The following is a 14,075-nucleotide window of genomic DNA, read 5'->3' on the forward strand; positions in this document are numbered from 1 at the left end:
TGTCACACTCATCTATAGTCTTTGAGTCTTCATAGATCCATTTCTCTTCTTACCAGCCTCCAACCTACGCATCGCCAATTGCTTCTGGTCCTTCAACCACAACATCATTAAGCTTTCTTCCTTCCTCTGCTCTGTAAAGACTATCATACATAATTTAGTTACTTCTCATCAGTCTCCATTTTGGTCAACTCACACAGTCCCCTCTGCAATAAATTCAGGATCCTACTTGCTACAAACACATTACCCTGAATGTTCCCGTGTTTCACTGAAAGTCTCTCATCTTATAAAATGACATCATTCATAATACAGGAAACCCTCCTGATTCATGGTTTCACAACTTGAGGTTTCAATTATTCCACACTAACTGCGAACTCAGGCACCTTTGGAAGAAAAAAATGCATTCCTTGGTTTATCTTGCTCATTAACACCTTGTAACTCCAAGTGTGACTGTAGGTGTTAAGTCTCTTGTTAATACCTTGTATTTTGGTTTATAATTGAAGATCTTTCTTCACCTACCACAGACACAGAGGCTTACTATGTTTTCAGCCACATCAAGTGTGAGGAGAGGGGGCTTTACACGGGTAGACACAATCAGCAGTTTGTGAGGATTATGCCACAGGCTTTGGCTTGGCACCTCCATTCACAGGCTGGAGGATTATCCATGTCTTCTCTGTAGCATGGCCGGGAATTTATTTCAGTACCTTGAAGGTGGCAGATCTGGGTTAAAAAGACAGAAGTCAAGGTAAGTTTCCTCAGGTGGGACTTTGATGGCATTCATGGATGTCTGCTCTGTCACCATATCACCTACCACTTCTCCCATCACCTCGGCTTACCCAGGAAAGGCTGGGACTTGCAACCTAGAAACAGAGGCAAGGAGTCTGGAAAGTCACCCATCTGGGTGTGTCAAGTTTGTCATGGGGAAAAAGTCTAACCAGACTTGATCTCCGATTCTACTTCTTACTACCCAAATGACCTTCAGAAGTTACTTTCATCCTTGGAGTCTTTTGTTCCTCGACTGTAAAATCAACAATATCTGTACATTCGATCATTTTTAAATTAATTCTCTATGTGCTAGGTGCTATGAATCCCAACAACCAACAAGATAAACCCACGAATGTCCTCACAGAGCTTCCCTCCTGCCCCACATCCTCCCTTCAACCCCCTAACCCCTCCCCCACCAAATAAATGCTGAGTAAATGAACCTCGTTGCTGGATCAGTTAACACAATGAATGTTATTATAAGATAATCTGTCTGTTAGAATATCCTTGTTCTTAATCCAGTGATAGTCACGACCAAAATCTTCTTTTCCTGGCTCAACAACTGCCCTTAGAGGCAAAATACCACTTTCACTGTTTTTTAAAGAAATAATTGTTTATGTTCCCATGCAGCAGTCCAACTAGAGAGAACTGCTTAAACCTTAAGTTAGGGGATGAGCGGACCAGAAAAGAAGTCAATGTAAATTCTAGGGAAGAAATTAAATAAGTGTTCTTGTCAATATATACATTTTTATACATGTGTTAGAGCCTAAAGTCAGTTGTTCATGTCTAAGGAAAGGCAGAGAGACTGAAAGTTGATATGATAGAATACTCCTATCCAAAACTTCAAGATTCCTAAATAGGTTTTGAGTTAAGAATTGAGGCCCTCGATTATCTTTATCATGATACATTTTCAGTGCAGCAAAAGCAGTACAAGCCTACCTCAGGAAACAAGAAAAAGCTCAAATAAACAACCTAACTCTACACCTAAAGCAACTAGAGAGAGAAGAACAGACAAACGCCAAAGTTAGCAGAAGGAAAGAAACCATAAAGATCAGAGCAGAAATAAATGAAATAGAAATGAAGAAAACCATAGAAAAGATCAACGAAACTAAAAGCTGGTTCTTTGAAAAGATCAACAAAATTGATGATACATCCTCAAAATTATTACTATTTTTTTTTTTTTTTTTGCCAAACCCACAGCATATGAAAGCTTCCAGGTCAGGGATTGAATCTGAGCTGCATCTGCTACCTACACTGCAGCTGCAGCAATATGGGATCTTTAAACCCACTGCACCAGGCCGGGGATCAAACCTGGACCTCCGCAGCGACACTAGCTGCTGTAGTCAGATTCTTTTTTTTTTTTTTTTTTTTGCTTTTTGGGGCCGCACCTGCGGCATATGGAGTTTCGCAGGCTAGGGGTCCAGTCGGAGCTATAGCTGCTGGCCTACACCACAGCCACAGCAACACTATAACCAAGCCAAGTCTGCAACCTACACTACAGCTCATGGCAATGCCAGATCCTTAACCCACTGGAGCGAGGCCAGGGATCGAACCTGCAATCTCATCGTTCCCAGTGGGATTCATTTCTGCTGCGCCATGATGTGAACTTCCTTGTAGTCAGATTCTCAACTCACTGTGCAGCAGTGGGAATGCCACATCTTCAAAATTATAATGAAGATCAGTGAGGAAGTGTTAACCTGGCTTGTGCACCTGCTTTGCCATTGTATATCAACAAGTGTTGGTTGACTAAATAAAGGAAGTAATTGCTTTATGCCAAATTTTTTGGAGCATCCCACATGTAAAAAGAAGTCTTCATTTGAAAACTCTACTTTACTTCTCTATCTGCTTCCTTTTCCCCCTTGTACTTAAAGGACCTGGAAAGACATCTGACAAGGAAGGCACTGGGGCTGGTGGGTCAGGAACCAAGGGTGAACTGATTGTTTTCAAGACATGCGGTATCTTAGTCTTAAGATTTGCCTACACGTAACCAACCATCTTTAGCACCAGAATGGAAGGCAGCTGGAAGGCTGTCTGCTTTTCTGTGGGATGTCAGTTCTCTCCATGACTTGCTTTTCCTCTACAGAGCTGAACTTGCAGCCTCTTTCATACATAACTGGTTGAAGTTGATGGAAATTACATGTCTTATCACTTCTTAAAAGAAAAAAAAATACAAAATGTAAATCTAAAAGAAATGGGCAATTTTCTTGTACCACTTTATATTTCTGTGTAAGTTACCAAGTGCCAATCACTCTTACTTTTTACAATTCAAATTTGTCAAGCAGCATGTAGGCTTTCAATGTTGTGAAAGAAAAGATAATGCTTCGTGTGAAATAGTCACTTATGCTAGTTCTGCAAATGTGCCTACCAAAAGAGAATTTAGCAGATTGCAGGTTTTATAGAAATATTAACGATCTAATTAAATTATCCCCTCTACTCCAGGGTCACCATGGAAAGGTAATCAACATAGTATTATGGTTCTGGATAGACAATTCTTTATTGACATCAAAGTCACCAGTCATTTTCTAGTGTGTATTCTAACTGATGTAACAAGATGAGTGCCTGAGAATCACTGTAAATGAAAGCTGCTGTTAAATTGTACTGGGAAGTTAATGGCTGCCATAATCCTCCTGACGTGCTCTCCCTTCCATCTGCTAACCGGAGCGCTCATGGGAGGTAAACGTCTAAAATGAGAAAGCAAGAATCAAATGAATATTTTAGTACTGCAGCTCACTACATACGTGTGTGTTGGGAGTAACATCTGTGGTCTTGCTATGACAACAACAATCAATGCTGTGAGATGAAAAGTCAGCTTCTATAGGCATGAACAAACAAAACAAGGAAGGAAGCCTATCCTATTTGAGTGGTCGCTGACCCTGTTCACAGTAAGGAATTCTAAGCTTTAATGCAGGAGGTGATGGAGAACAATGTGGCAGTGGCAAGGTTGAAGTCTTCAAAAAGTCCCATTTTGTCTGCGGCAATGTTTGACTGACAACCCAGAGATGATGCAAGGTAGAGAGCTGTCAGCTGTGGAGCATACTAAGATACTGTGATAATAATGCTCTCTACAAAGTAGCCATGGACTGAGCAAAATATCAACCAAAAGGCATGGGAGGACAGTCGTGATATCATCCTTACCCTTACAAGAACGAGAGAGATTTAATAGTTTAGTGGTTACAGTAACCACTATTCTGCAAGAAAAATCAATACCTACACAGTGTTAGAATCACACCAAGGGGTCCTGGAGCTGAGCCTTGTCACTGAAGAGTAAACCCGGGTTCATTAGAGCAGAAAGTCAGGATGTGGTGGGAGGTCAAGCACAAATACAACCTGGGCTCTTTTGTCTGGAAACCCAAGAAGATGCTCTTCTTTCAGGATCCAGGTATTTTTTAAAAGCATAGAATTTACAAAGCTGGAAGTGACCTTAGCAATCACAGAGTCCAGCCCCTTCTTTTTACAGATGAAGAAGTAGTGGCCCAGAAAGATGACTTGGCTTGCTTCCGTTCACACAGCTGATCTGGTGAGATTTCCTCCAGATGCCACGCTTCTACAGCTTAGAGGCTAAGAATCAAATCATGACTGTTCATTGAGTGCCTCTATGGGAGGCACTCCGCTAAGCCTTCCAGGAGCACAAAGAAAGCTGAATCAGTTTCCTCCGATTCTATACCAGAGAGAAGATAAAACGATAAAATGGGTTAACCAACATTTCATGGTTAAGTTGAGATGTAAAATGACAATAAAAGAGCTATCCAAAGTAGGGCATGATTTGTTGTGTGTGTGTTTTCTATCAAAAAATAGCCTGCCCTTTCTGCCTACCCAGAAAGTAGTTTATGGACAGAGCTGTGCATGCTCCCTTTGTCATTACTGCCACTAGGTACAATATTGTTTATAACCCAGTTGCTTTTTTGGAAGAAGTGCAAGATACACAAGTCACAGAGAACGAGAGCCTGCACAGACATACAGGACATACAGGATGATATGCATCTCAACCTTGAGGATAAGAAGGTGCCCTAAGCACAGCCCTTCACAACCTGTGGAAAAGATCCCATCTGAAGAAATCAGATTGTGTTTCTAGAGCTGTGGATAAGCCAGGCAAGGAAGAGTGCTTGACATCTCTGTAGTCACTGAATACCAAATGTTCCTATGTCCCTAATGTAATCATAGCATCCCACTCCCCACCCCGAGAACCACGGAGTTTCTGGTAAATAAGCACATAACACACATATGTGATCTTTCTGCTTTGTATTATTTAATTCAATCCTTGTTGAAATCCCAGGGATAACATTACTTTTTAGATAGAGTTCTACTATCTTTGCACCCACACAAAAAGCATCGCAGGAAATAAATAAATAAGGGCATGCAGAGAGTACCCCCTCCAGGACCGGAGAAGATGTGTGGATCTGGCTTGGAGACTGATAGCTAAAAACTAAGTCTGCCTGCTGGAAACCAGCAATCTCTCCACAATAATGCATAGACCCCCATGTAAACTCCTTATCTTTGCCTTCCACTCCTTTATGTTTTCATATTCATGGCTCCCTGTGAAACCCAGAGGAGTCCCGTTCTTGGAAGTCTTTGTTAAGAGTCTGTTCGTTCCCTTGCTATTCTCATGTCATGTTACAAATGCTCTGTGTTGGCAAAAGGTGAGATACCAAGGTTACATTTTAAGGGGTAATTTCATTATGGAGCAATCTGTTTGTTTGTAACGGCCTTCCCTCTGTTCCAGCCAGATTCTGTGTGCCAGGCTCCAGGACAGGGGAAAGAACTTCATTTTCTAGAAATGGTGGCAAATTCTATTAGTGATTTTAGTGGCACATTAAGCTGGTTATTATTAGAAAGAATTGACATTTCACGTGTAGACATACTTTTTCACTTGAAAGTCAAGTGTCATTCAAAAGAGAGAGAAATTATTTGGGATTTCTGAAAACATCAAAGAAAGCCCCTGCAAACCATCCTCATAAACGCCTCAATCAGTTTAGGAATCGGGGCCAGAAGCGATGCCTTTGAATTCCCTTTGATGCAAACAATAATATCGAATGGAATGGCTTTGCGAAATGCTCATAAGCAGTGGTCAGGAAAGTGGATTCTTCTTCTGTATTCACAGCCAGAGCCCAGCGCGGATGGGCTGAAGCCCAGTTGATGGTCGGTATTATTCATTCACAGTGCACACCACAAAGAACTCCCCCTTTGCTTCCTCCAAACAGAATCGCATCCTCCTGCTGTAGATACAGAGATTGCAGCAGTAACTGAGATGCTTGAAGAGTTTTTCACTGCATATGCCTTTAGAGGTACACATTTGGCTCAGCAGAAGCTAAACATTTTTAAGAGCACAGTAAGAAATAGGCCAGAAAACATCAAAGCTTTATAGCTTTTTAGAAAACTTGATGGTCTTGCTGGTACAACTCCCTATGATATGGTTCAGTTGTAATAACAATGGAAAGTATATCAGTGCAAACTGCTGATGAAACATCAGAAAATGTAGCCAAGGGTCTTTTAAACACATTTAAGAACTGTTCTTTTGAACTGTGCCTCTTAGCCTTGGAAAACCTCTTCAAGATTTTAAACAGGGCTTTGGATGAACTGCAGAGTGAGAACCTGAAATTATCTCGTGCACTGGAATCAATATCAAGCGATATTTTCTCTTTGAGAGAAATTCAATCTGACAGAAGAGAGAAGGAGCCATAAGGAAACTGGGACTGAGGCTAAAACGCTTGCCTTAGAAATACGCTGTAAAGCAGCACAAATTAGGTGATGTCACCAGAGGCAGAAAACCATAGTGACAGAATAAAATGTGATCTGGGCTTCAGAATACTTCATTATCACTACCACAGGTCACTAAGCTTCACAAAATGCATCCATCAGCCTTGATAGCCATTTGTAAGCCGCCGCTGGTAGCTGGATGGCGCGGTGACCAACCGCGCAGCCCCTCCAGCTCGGGAGAACAGGGTTCAAACGGAGGCCTAGGTGCCCAGACCCAGGTTTGTCAGTATCAAAGTGCTCTCTAGCGGCCAGAGGAACATAGAATTACCTGACGCACGGAAGCACTTCGCGGGAGGATTCAGAACTAGAGGGATACCATGGAAAGGCAAGGGAGAGCTGCTTTCTTCTGCAATTGGCATCTCCTGGATCCGTGGGAGCATTTTGGGGGCAAACTTGTCTCTTGCAACGACTGTGTTGCTACCCATAAAACACTGAGAAATTACTAAACTCAGCAGTGTAATTTTTATACTCTATTTGATAAAGTGGAGGCTTTTCAAATTAATACGGAAGCATTTAAATGAATCCTTGTGCACTTGTAGGAGGTTCATTAGTGAAAGGTATTTTTAAACAGAATACAAAGTACGTTTAGCTTGTCCATCTATCTGGCCATGCAAACGCTCTATTCTGTGCTTCAGAGCATCTTAAGCAGAAGCGCTGCTTTAGGGAATGTGATAGGGCTTAGGCATCAGACTCGGTTTAACGGGATCATTTCTCCAGCTTCTGTATATTCCAAGCACAGCCTCATCTTTTACCTCTAGTATTCATTTAGTCCTCATGAAGAACCATCTGATGGAGGAATCCTTATCTGGGCTTTTAAATTTTTTTTTTTCCAGTTAAGGCAGAGGTTGACAAACTTTCTATAAAGGGCCAGAGAGCAGATATTTTAGGCTTTGAGGGCCATCCAGCCTCTGTCACATCTGTGTATCCAGTCAGCTCTGTGGTTACAGCAGGAAAGCAGTCAAGGACAATAGGTAAACAAATGGGAGTGGCTGTATCCCAATAAAACTTTATTTCTGGGCACAGAAATGTGAATTTCACATAATTTTCACACGTCTCAATATATTGTTCTTCTTTTGGTTTTGTTCCAGCCATTTAAAAATGTAAAAGCCATTCTTATCTCACAGGCCATACAAAAACAGGTAACAAAGCCACACAAAAACAGTGGGCTGTATTGGCCACCAGCCAGAGTTTGCGGAGTCCTGCGATAAGAAAACTGAATCTCGGTCCACAATTCTGTGAGCCGTGGCATCAGCAGTCAAACCAGCCTGACTGAAGTCCGGGCTGAACTGGGTGCCCCAGGGTTGTGCCTCCATTTCTGGTACATCAGCCCTCCTCCTAGCATCTGCTTCACAGTAAATTTGGTTTTTGTTTTTTAAGAAAGAGAAAATTCAAAAGAGAACTTCTCCAGGAAGGGCCAAAACAAAGAGAGAGAAAAGGGAAAAAAAACACTGACGGTAGCCAATCAGGCATTGAGAGATAGGCACAGTGCCCTTCCTGGAAGACCACCACATAGGATGTTATGCAGATTCCAAATCAGATGGAAAGCAAGTTCCTGAATTCAAAAGACTCGATATCATGTAAGGAACATATTAGGAAATCATGGAAATGCACATTTTAAAACTTGCTGAGTCTATCCAATCACCTTTAGCTGGAGAGAAATACATGCGAGAGGAGCTTCTACAAGAAAGATTTCCAGGGAGACTGGGTCTCCTCCGTAGTGTCAGGCATCAACTCATTTGTAGTCTGAACAACACAAAAGCCAAGTGTGCAGAATAAATTTTCTTATGTTTCTAGAATTTAGAGGAACTTTTACTTTGTGCTCTAACGCTGTCTAGTGAAAGAAATTCAGACTTGGTCATTTCAGGTTTCAAATCAGTCAGTTCAGCATTTTCCTTCCCCCTCCTTCAGCAAGAAAGTGAAACCTCTTCTAAATGTTAGGGTTGAAGGTGACATTGTAGCCTCGGGAAGAAGGCTTTGATCCTCAGCTGGGATCTGCCCTGTTGATACTGCTGTTGATGTTCTGTTTGAGATGCTGCCTGAACATCTGGGGGGAGATTCATGGTCAGCACTGTCCCCCTGCCCCGTGCTTCCCACTGCTGCTTCCCCACACCTGTCATAGCAGAAGTGGCAGGAAGCCCTGAGCAGCGACCAAGGTTGGCACCCCAGGAAAGTAAGTGCTGGGTGAATGGGGTGCCCCCTGAGGTAGGGAAATGCTGAATGGAAGGGCTGGTTCCACCAAAGCTCTTCCATTATAGAATGACTGCTGCCTGGAGTTCCCGTCGTGGCACAGTGGTTAACGAATCCGACTAGGAACCATGAGGTTGTGCATTCGATCCCTGGCCTTGCTCAGTGGGTTAAGGATCTGGCGTTGCCGTGAGCTGTGGTGTGGATTGCAGACATGGCTCAGATCCCTCGTTGCTGTGGCTCTGGCATAGGCCAGTGGCTACAGCTCCAATTTGACCCCAGCCTGGGAACCTCCATATGCCGAGGGAGCGGCCCAAGAAATGGCAAAAAAAAAAAAAAAGACTACTGCTGCCTTCAGTTCTGCATTATAGACATATGCAAATAGACATAGAAAGGATTTATAAATTATAGGACATGTTAACAAGAGCATTTCTGGCAGGAAGCCTGGCTTGGGGTGAGGAGGGCATGCACACTTGGGCCCAGCACAGGATGCTAAAGTCCAAGTAGATGGGGAGAGTAGCCATGCAGGAGGGAAGCCTGGGGCGATGGACTGGACGGTAGCAGAGTCAGAAAAGTGTTTATGCAGAGGGGGCACGGGGGGTGGTGTTATCAGGTCTCCAGCGAGATAAGGAGAGCCTCTGCTTACGGAGAGGGGGGACACTTGCCACTGAGGGTCAGCCCAGAGGATGAGGAGGATGTTGGGGGTTGGGTGTTGGAACCCAAGTTGGGAGGGAACACACCTTCAAGGAGGGGGGCTGACAGTGACTATGGGAGATTTGCTATTTATTGGAGGAGTGATTAAATAAATAAACACACTAAGAACACTGGGAACCAGGTTTCTCACTGTCAGGGAAGAGAGTTACCAATATACAGAGGAGAAACTAGAATGTATCCTGGGGTAACTGAATTACAATTAAGCAAATCACTGTGAATTCATTGTTTTCAATATATGTAACCAGATATATAAATTAGCACAACTAGAGACCAGAGCTTGGTGCTTATTTCTTCTGGGGGTCCCAGAAGCTCCCAGGTGACTGAGATTGAGAACACACACACACACACACACACCATTCATACTTATATCTGTATTTCTATATCCAAGGAAATCTGGGACAACTCAGCATTAAAATCAATAACGATAGAGACAGGCGTTTCTGTCGTGGCTCAGCAGTTAACAAACCCGACTAGCACCCATGAGGGTTCCATCCCTGGCCTCGCTTAGTGGTTAAGGATCCGGCATTGCCCTGAGCTGTGGTGTAGGTTGCAGACCTGGCTCGGATCCCATGTTGCTGTGGCTGTGGTATAGGCTGGCAGCTGCAGCTCCAATTCCATCTGTAGCCTGGGAACTTCCATATGCCACAGGTGCAGCCCTAAAAAGCAAGAAAAAAAAAGAAAATGAAAACACGAGGTATGTGTGTTTATTGAAGACCCATAAACTAGCCAGGTAATGGCCTGACATAGGTTATATGTGCAAACATCTGTCAAATATTTATACGAATACAAGGCGCTCTCCAGAGTCCACATACAAGGGGAGTAGATTGCCTTCAGTTGTGACAATAGAAGAAATAGGTGAAACCAAGAAATATGGAACAACTGAGTTTTTTTTTTTAAAGGGAGGGAAAGGAAAAAGTTCACAAATAAAAATCACAGACCCATACTTACGCAGGAACCACTATCACGAGAGCGCTTGCACTCTCCAGAAGAACCCCCCAGACACCCATATAGGAAAACTGGTCTAGGGACCCTGGACCTCTTAAGCGCCATCCTGTGGCCACCAGCTGCCCTTCTAATAATCAGACTCCTCTCTACTTTTTCCTAGTCCTACGACCTGGAAATGTGCTCTTATTTCAGTTAACATAATTGATCTCAAGTTGGTTATTGTAGGGTCATTTTGTAAACTTTCATTACAAATGACATTTTCACTACTCCAGATTATTTATAAACCATCACCTACAGAACACGAAAAATCCAATCCAATTCCTGGCCTCATGTATACACAGCCTTCATCTTTAGGCACAAATCCTTTCCATCAATGTTTCTGTCAAAAGACTGATCAAGGGAAGGATGAGAAAAGATCATAATCCACAGTCCTCCCTTGAATTTGGCAACAACATTTGGCTGGCAGGCAACAATTTTCAATATTTTTGTTGCATTTCTCTTGGCCAGGTTCTACCTTCCACTAGTTTTGAAACACCCAGGTCTATGATTTTAACATGTAAAAAATTTTGTTTAAAAACTGTTGGAATAATTTTTCTTTTAGTATTGGAACGTATTATATTAATATAACCAAAGTTAATTGATTCATGCATGGAGCAAAAGATGAAGCAAACAGATCTCACATGGCTTTAAAAGAATTTGAATTACATTTTTGAATGCCTAGGTCTGTATCATCAACTGAGATAATAACTAAAAGTCTACCAGGATTTTTCTCTGACAATAACAAATACTGTATTGAATTCATTAGTACTTGAGTCATCAACCAGGGGATTCTATCTGGGGGAAAATAATGAGTTTAGTGATCACATGAAAACAAGTATGATATATGCAAAGTCATATTTTTACTATCAAAGCTTGAAGCCATAGAGGATATGAATAGATGTGTGTGTACTTTTATTTATCATAAACTGACATCCAGTGAGATAATCATTAGAGTCACTAAAGCTTCCTGTTTCCAGAAGAGAGTCTGCATTCTAGGTGACACAAAAATAATAAGATTGCCTATTGTGAAGTCTGTCTCATTACTTTATAATCCAATTACGTGTTCTCTTGAGATGGTTGACCTTTTTCTTTCATTCAACAATCTTACTAAAAAAAAAAAAATGACATATTAGTTGTCACTACATAAGTTTTATTTTACTTGCACCTTTCAGAATCTTGAAGAATGTTTTTTCTATTGGCTAACCAGAGCTCTCCCTTTTCTGGTAAGTTTTATACTTTCAGGTAACTTCTCTCTCCAGAAATTATAAAACTAGGAATGCAATTGACATACTTTGGAAACATCTCACATGTTGGAAATAGCATATCCAAAGTTTACTGAGCATTCACAGGTACTGTATCAACTAATTACCATAACAGCTCAGGAAAAATATAATTGTACCCATTTTACAGATTAGTGCAGTGAGATAAGAGGTAACTCACCCAAAGTCACACAAATAGTGTCAGAGTCAAGAGTCCAACCCAGGCATTTTGCTTGACTCTGGAGCCTGTCACTATGCTACGCTGTGTTAGTTTCTAAGTTATGCTGTTGTCAAAAAGAGTTGGGCATAGAGTTCATACATTTAATGGAATACTAAGCAACCCGAAAGAATCCCACATGTTTGAAGAGTAATGAACAGTATGAGAAATGTTAATAGTATCTTGAAGAAAAGGGAAAACTTTCTTGAGTACTTACTGTGTGCCAGGCACTGTGGTAAGTTGCTATTTATACAATTATCTCATTTAATCTTCATAATAACTGATGGCATACTTAATTCTCCTATCATCTCCATTTTTTAAATGCGGACACTGAGTCAGAGATTTAAGAATCTTGGCCAAGATCACACAGCTAGTAAATAGCAGAGCCAGCATTTGAATTTAGCTTTCCTTTCTTCACATTTATTCTCCATATTAGACTCCACGGTCTATCTTTTAATCACCTAGCTTCGCTTTCCCTCCATCACTCCTGCCTGAACAGACCCAGATCCCCATCAGCTCCAAGCCTGCGGTTGAACTTTGTCAGATTCACACAGCTCGGTAAATTGGCTTCACTTTAAAATTCCCAATGCCACACCCCAGAGAGGCTGGCATTTCAACCCAGCAACCCATGCTTGTTTGCTAATAAGATTACTGTCCTTGTCACCAGGAGGATGTTTCTTCTCTCCTCCCAAAGCTTTCGCCCTTCCTAGTGGCTTCCTCACATCCTCCATCTACTTCACCTTACACTTGATGGAGAAAATGGGACCGTCACACCATCTGATTTACAAACAGCCGTGCCATCGTCTCTTTTTTTCCTTCTTTTAGCAACTGAGCATCAGCTTCCTTTCCTATCAAGGGCAATCCTTCCTGCATTTTCTGGATGCCATCCCTTCTCAAGGAATTTGCTCCTGAGCTATCCCTTACTTCATCTTGAATTTTCCCTTAGCTCATTTCCTAATAACAGAGAATCTTCCATCTTTTAACATTTCAGTATATTCTAGGCAAGGCTGAGTTAGGATGAATGATGAGATCAGCTGGTGTCAGGGTTAGTCCTCCAGGCTCAGACCAGACTCACCCACATCTGTCATAGCCTGATCACATGAGAGTGGCCATATGAAAGGATCCCCTTTGCTCCTGGAGCACTGTCGTTGGTCTTCCCAGAGAACAGGAATGGCACATGCATTGCGTCACCCCTTCTAGAACCAGGTGCTCTGGATGGATATGATGTTTTCTTGCTGAGGTAGGGTGCCCTGGCATGGTAAACACCATGGTGACATGGTGATTGCTTCCTTTTTTTTTTTTTAGGGCTGTAGGTATGGCATATGGAAGTCGAATTAGAGATGCAGATGCCAGCTTATGCCACAGCCACAGCAATGCCAGATCTGCGACCTGTATCACAGCTTGTGGCAACACCGGGTCCTTAACCCACTGATTGAGGCTGGGGACTGAATCCGCATCCCTATGGATACTAGTCGGGTTTGTTACCGCTGAGCCACAATGGGAACTCCCACTAGTCAGGTTCTTAACCCACTGAGCCACTATGGGAACTCCTCTTATTCACATTCTAAATGACCTGGAAGAGTTCAGGTCACAAGCTGATCCCCTAGGGGCAATCGTCACATATATGTTCATGAGCTAGGGGAGAGATGGGGTAAAGATTGTTGTCCAGTTAATGCTTGGGTGACTGTCAGCACCAGCCGGGCGCCGGGGCTCTGGCCACCCACACTCAGTGTGTCAGCATACAAAGGCTATTGGCCTTCAGCCCTTCCCTTATTACTAGGCAATAAATTAAACATAATTTCTGGACAGTCCACTTCCCTGGAGAGGGTTTATTCCAGTAAATTATGTAGACCTTGAGGCTCTGAGCCTCTTCCAGAGTTCCAGGTAATTCTACTCCAGGAATCTCTGCCAATTTCTCTGCCCTCCCACTTACCATTACAGATGGTGAAGTTCCTGGACCCAGAAAGCGGTTACTCTAGCTTCATCTGACACATTGCCAGTCCGACTGCCCACGGATAGACTGACGGAAAGAAGGAGACAAAGGAAGAGCTTCAGAAAAGTGAGATTGATCACGGAGTCCAACACACCAGGCTTATCTTAGCAAGAGAGAGGGTGGCCTATCCTTCAGGAGCTCCAGTCAGAGGCATCTGAGAAACCTAATCCTTATAGATAACCATGGTCTCCCCAGACTCTGCCAGGGATAA

Source organism: Sus scrofa, chromosome 15 (assembly GCF_054392235.1).
Source record: "Sus scrofa isolate SSC_HxYL_T2T_F1_AM1 chromosome 15, Sscrofa_HxYL_maternal_Yorkshire_Landrace_v2.0, whole genome shotgun sequence".
Taxonomy (NCBI): domain Eukaryota; kingdom Metazoa; phylum Chordata; class Mammalia; order Artiodactyla; family Suidae; genus Sus; species Sus scrofa.